This window comes from Lampris incognitus, chromosome 1 (assembly GCF_029633865.1).
Source record: "Lampris incognitus isolate fLamInc1 chromosome 1, fLamInc1.hap2, whole genome shotgun sequence".
NCBI lineage: Eukaryota > Metazoa > Chordata > Actinopteri > Lampriformes > Lampridae > Lampris > Lampris incognitus.
The window spans coordinates 98695596-98701595 of NC_079211.1; positions in this window are offsets into that span (position 1 = coordinate 98695596).

Consider the following 6000-nt stretch of genomic DNA (forward strand, 5'->3'; position numbering starts at 1 on the left):
GCATCCACATACTCATGCCAGCGGGGTTTCAGGTGAGGCTCTAGTGTCCCCAGCATGTCCATGAGAGTCCGGTTGAACCTTTCAGTGGTGCCGTTACCCTGGGGGTGATAGGGGGTTGTGTGTGTCTTAGTGACACCAGTATACTTACACAGCTCTTTCACCACAGCACTTTCAAAATTACGCCCCTGGTCTGCATGTAGTTTTGCTGGGAATCCAAACCGACAGAAAAAGTTCTTCCACAGTACCTTCGCCACTGTACAGGCCTTTTGGTCTTTAGTGGGATAGGCCTGGGCATACCGGGAGAAGTGGTCAGTGACAATAAGCACATTTTCTATGCCTCCCTTTGATTTCTCCAGAGTCAGAAAGTCTACACACACAAGTTCCATAGGAGCGCTGCTGTGAATACTGACCAGGGGAGCCCTGAGGCCTGCAGTTGGAGTCTTTCTGAGGCAGCACCTTTCACACTGCTCACACCAAGCCTTGATTTCCTGGAACATCTTAGGCCAGTAAAATCTCTCCCTTATCATCTGCAGCGTTCTCTCAAACCCTAAATGCCCTGAGTCATCATGAAGTGCAGTCTTGACGGATGTGTGAAATCTCTCTGGTAGTACCAGCTGCTCTACTACTCCCCTTTGACAGTCTTGGACCTGACGATACATTATTCCATCCCTTACTAATAACCTCCACCACTCTTTTAAGAGAAGGCAAACCTGCCTGCCACCACCAATCCTCTCGCTGCAGCTTGGTTTTTGGTTCACACTTTTAAAGTGCAAAACGGGACCGATTACAGCATCCTCTTTTTGCCCTGCACGAATCTCCTGTTTTGTCAATGCAGGTAGAGAGTCCATCCCCACATCTTGATAGGATTCACCGAGCGTGTGTGACAGAGGTTCTTGCTGCTCAGGTCCCTCTGAAGCGGAGCTTTCCAGTTGTTGGGGAGATTGTTCCTCTACACACCTTTGTACTTTGGCTGATACAAGCTGAGGGCAGGTTTGCAGGACTTGGGTGACCTCCTGGTTAGACAGCCGGGAGAGGGCATCAGCATTCGCATTATTATGTCCCCTTCGATACTGCACATCAAAATCAAATGCTGACAGCCGAGACACCCACCGCTGACCTGTAGCATCCAATTTTGCAGACGACATGACATACTTGAGGGGGTTATTGTCTGTCTGGACTGAGAACTTGCGCCCATATAGATGGTCATAGAACTTGTTGGTCACTGCCCATTTCAGAGCGAGGAACTCTAGTTTGTGTGCAGGATACCTCGTCTCTGCTGGGCTCAAGCCTCTGCTGCCATAAGCTATGACTCTCTCGACTCCGTCCTGAACTTGGGCTAATACAGCACCAAGCTCCTCCCCCGAGGCGTCAGTCTGGAGCAGAAAGGGTAGGCTGTAGTCTGGATAGCCTAACACTGGAGCAGTTGTCAATCTTTCTCTCAGTGACTGAAAAGCCTCCTCACACTCATCAGTCCAGACAAAGGGCGGGTCAGGCACTAACCTCTTCTTCCCCCCTCTCCGTTTCTTTCTAGGGTCACCAGCGGTAAGGCAGTACAGGGGCACGGCTAAGGTGGAGTAACTGCACACAAACCGCCTGTAATATCCGGTGAATCCCAGGAACTGAAGCACCTCTTTACGATTCGTGGGCCTCGCCCAGTCCTTGACTCTGCTGATCTTCTCTGGGTCTGTCCTGATGCCCTCCGCAGACACCAGGTGACCCAAGTAGTGCACCTCCTTTCTCACAAGCTGACATTTGGAAGGCTTCAACTTCAAGCCATGCTCCTTCAGTCGATCGAACACCAGCTGCAGCCTCTCCAGATGCTCATCAAAGGTTTTAGAGAATATGATCAGATCATCAAGGTAGATCAGGAGATGGGTGAAGTTCAGATCGCCAAAGCAGCAGGTCATGAGTCTCTGGAAGGTGGACGGAGCGTTTTGAAGGCCGAAAGGAATTCTGTTGGCTTCAAACAGCCCCATGGGAGTACTGAATGCTGTTTTGTGTTTGTCCTGCTCTGCCACCTCTACCTGCCAGTATCCAGATGTGAGATCAAGTGTTGAGAAATACTGTGCTTGACCCAGAGCCTCCAGGGCCTCCTCTATTCTGGGCCGTGGAAATGCATCTCTTGTGCTGCAGGCGTTAAGCCTTCGGTAATCGATGCATAATCTTAGTGATCCGTCTTTCTTGGTAACAATCACTACTGGCGAAGCATATGGACTCTTACTAGGCCTGATAACCCCTGCTGTTTCCATTTCTGTCAGCAACTTCCTCACATCCTGCCACTGTGAAGGGGGAATCTTGCGGTACGGGAGTCGAAAGGGCTTTGAGTCGACCAGGGGGATTTCGTGCTGCACTGTTTTTGTGTGGCCGTAGTCCATTGAGTGCTGTGAGAACACCCCCATATTCCTCTCCACAAGCTCTTTTAGGAGGGCGCGCTGGTGCTCATTCTCCACTGCTGCTTCACTTATGTCCACCCCACCACTGCTCACAACTTGGTTCAGACACAGGTATGTCTCTTTGTTCTCCTCATTTTGATGACAACCCTGTTCCATGGCTGAAAAATCCACAACACTGTCCACCAGGAAGGCGCTGGCCAGCTGTGTGTGTGGTTTGATTGTGACAGTTTGTTGGGACAGGTTCATCACTCTGACAGGAGCACAGCCTTTCTTCACATCTGCAAGAACTTTGGCGACCATAAGGTCCTGGGGAAGCCGAATGGAGGCGTGGCCTTCAATTAGCGCTGTGTATGTCTTTCTTTGTGGGTCAGCTTTGATTTTGCACATTAAGTCCATCTCTTTCCCTCCCGGGATGCGTATTTTATGGCCAGTGTACACAGCAGGGCCCACCATGTCATCTGCTCCTGTATATTCAGTGTCGCCAGTTTCCAGTAAAGCTGTGTACCACTCTGGATGGCTTTCCTTCACCCGCTGAAGATATTGCTCCCCATAGGTTGCTTGGAGGTGCCTCCTGGCGGCACGGACGACATTAGTTCCCACAAGCAGTGGGACGGAAGAGCGATACTCGGAGTCAGGGACAACAAAAGCCGGCACACTCTGGAACTCTTTCCCCAGCACTTTCAACTTAATGCGCAGGACACCAGAGTAAAGCACATCCTGACCTGCTGCACCTGCTATGGGTATTTTAGAGGGCCGTAGTTTCTGTCCATGAAGGTCAGAGTGGTTGCACCAGTATCCGTGAGTAATACTGGTTACCTGAGAGCCGGAATCGATAAGAGCCCTGCACTTTAATTCATTCACTACCACCTCACCCTCATTCCTGGGACCCACAATAGGAATGTCCTCTACTCCATCATCAGTATTGCTCACCTGCAGTGGGGGGTCTTGCTGCTTGCCCATGGTTGCCCCAGTTACCACAGGCTCTAGGGCGTTTAAATGCTGCGTTGAGTGGGGCGTGGTGCTCTCTGCGGAGGTCGCAGGCTGGGGTTGGTGAGTCCAGGGCGGACTGGGATCTGGGAGCACCGCTCGACATACTCGGGCTATATGCCCTTGCTTCCCACACCGGTAGCAAACAACACTGGAGCCCTGAGTACCTGTTCTGGGAGATGGTTGGGGCCTTAGTGGGGGTGCAGGGGCTGGTGCAGGGGTAGGTGCAGCAATTCTCAACTCAAGGTGAGCCAACTTGGTCATCTGTTCTTCTTGGCTAAGAGCTAATTTCTTGACCATATCTTTAAGCTCTGTCCACTCTGAAGTGTGTTTTGACCTCTCTGACCTCATATTGGTATCACATTCTGATGTGACCTGCACCTGGGTGAGCGCTTTCTTTGTCTTGTGTTGTGACTGGAACTTCTGAGTCTCTTTTGCAAGGTTTCTAAGCTCTGCTTGCAGCTCCCGGAAACTCAAAAGCCTGGGCTTCTTCATTGGTGCGATCCTTGCATACACCATCTCATCCATAAGCCCTCTAAGAAACTGTCGAGTGAGTTTACTATCACGATCAGGAAATTGCCTGCCCCCTCTCTGACTTTCCTCTACCGCTCTCAGTGTTGCCTCCAGAGCAATAGCATAAGAGCAGGCAGACTCTCCGGACCTCTGGCTGCGCTCATAGAAGTCGGCTAGTGGATCAAGTGAGCCTTGTGTGTCGCTGTATTCAGCCCTGAGCTCCTCATACGCCTTCTCTGGAGTCTGGTCGTGGGGGGGCAGGTTCAGGACTAGCTTCCTGGCCTCACCGCTCAGGTGTCGCACAACAGTCGAAAAGCGGAGGTGTGTGGGGAGCTCGATTGCCTCCAGAAGGTACTGCATATCACGAACCCAGTCTTCTATAAGTATTTTGCTGTCTGGATTGCCAGTGAAGATTTGGACATTTTTTACCTGATGAGTTTGCATGAACCCACCATATGCAGCTGGTGGAAGGGTTGTGTTGGCTGCAGCTCTGACGGGAGCATTCATTGGGGGCTCATACGGACGTGGGTGCATGTGCGGGGTGGTGGATGGGTGTTGTGGGAGTGTGTTGTGGTACATGACAGCTCGAGGGTCTGAGGCAGGGGCTGTGTGGTTAGGGGCTACATGTTGCACTGCTAGTGGGGTGGTCACCTCTTGGGGGTAGAGGGCAGCATGCTGTGACATATGCAGCTGGGGGATTGATCCATGCTGCAAACTTTGAAGGGTCTGGAGTAGAAGAGGGTTAGCTCATAATGTTCATCATTGGTGGCATTTGAAAGCTTGGCATGAGGGCCTGGGGCACAGGGGGATTATATGCAGGACCAGTGTAGACCTGGGGTTTAGGCTCGGCAGCAGGGCTTTGGTAAGGAGGGGTGTCTGGGTGAGTCATGGTAGGCCGCTGTACAGTTTGCATTTCCGTGGAGGTGGGGCACGAGAGGCTGTGAATGGGCAAAGGGTGTGTGTGCTGGTTCACACTGGCTTGGGCCGGGGGATTAGGTTCCACTAATATCTGTACGGCAGGAAGGGATGCACTGGGCAGGCTGTAGTCTGGTCTGCTGTTTCGGTGGATTGGTTTGGCAGCTGGGCTTCTGTCAAAACATAGTGAGGGTGATTGCATTGGAGCTCTAGAGGCTGGCAAGGTGGGTGCATGAGCTGGAGTGGAGTAGTGAATAGGGTAAGGTGACAGTATTGGGGGTGGTGGAGTGAGTGGTGCACTTAGTCCTGGGTATGGGGGCTGCTGAATGCTGTGGTGGTCTTGAGGGAGGATCAACTGTTGGGTGGTGGTGGGGCTAGTGAAGTAGTTGTTAAGCTTTGGCCTCACGGATTGCTGTTGATTTGCAGCACTGGTGGTTGTTACGCCCTTGCTTGAAAGGTGGGGTTGTGTCTGGGCTGGAGAGTCACAGTTGTGGCTGGCTGTGGGCATCGGGGGCAGTTGGGAACCCGGTGTGGCAGCAGAGGCACCTTCTTGCTTTGACTGATAATCTGCATAGTCACTGAACATTTTGATTTTTTTTTTTTAAATCACTATGACTGGTGTAACTGTTGGTGTCAAAACAGTTGACTATTAATGATTCACTGTGTTCACAGAATAAGTTTAGCTGTGTATGCAAAATCTCCCCTTTTTTTCCAGTAAATATATCAAAAAACAATAATCACTATCAACTCAAAACTCACATTAAACTTGAGTCAAAATCAGATGGTCAATACACAACCCTTAACCAAAACCAAAAAATTATGAATGATATATATCAGCTTAATGTTAAACATTAAGCTCGCAAAGGCGAGGACGCGAGTCTCTGTATCTCCTTGGATCTCGAAGCACCACGATCCGGGTCACGGCACCATGATGTAACCCGCACTTTGCGTTCGGCCGTCGTCTCCCTACACGCCCTGGGACTCTGCGTTGTGTTTGTTGTAGTATGATGTTTGCGTGGAAAAGGAAGGAGGTGGAGGCTTGGGATCGTGGCTGAGACCTGGACACTTTATTGGCACTCGCTTGCACTTCACCTCTCATCAATCAGCTGGCCGCTGGCCTCATCATACTCACAGCTTCCGGCAGAAGAAACAAAAAAACATTTGATCAACGTAGCCTTTTGCCCGGGACAAG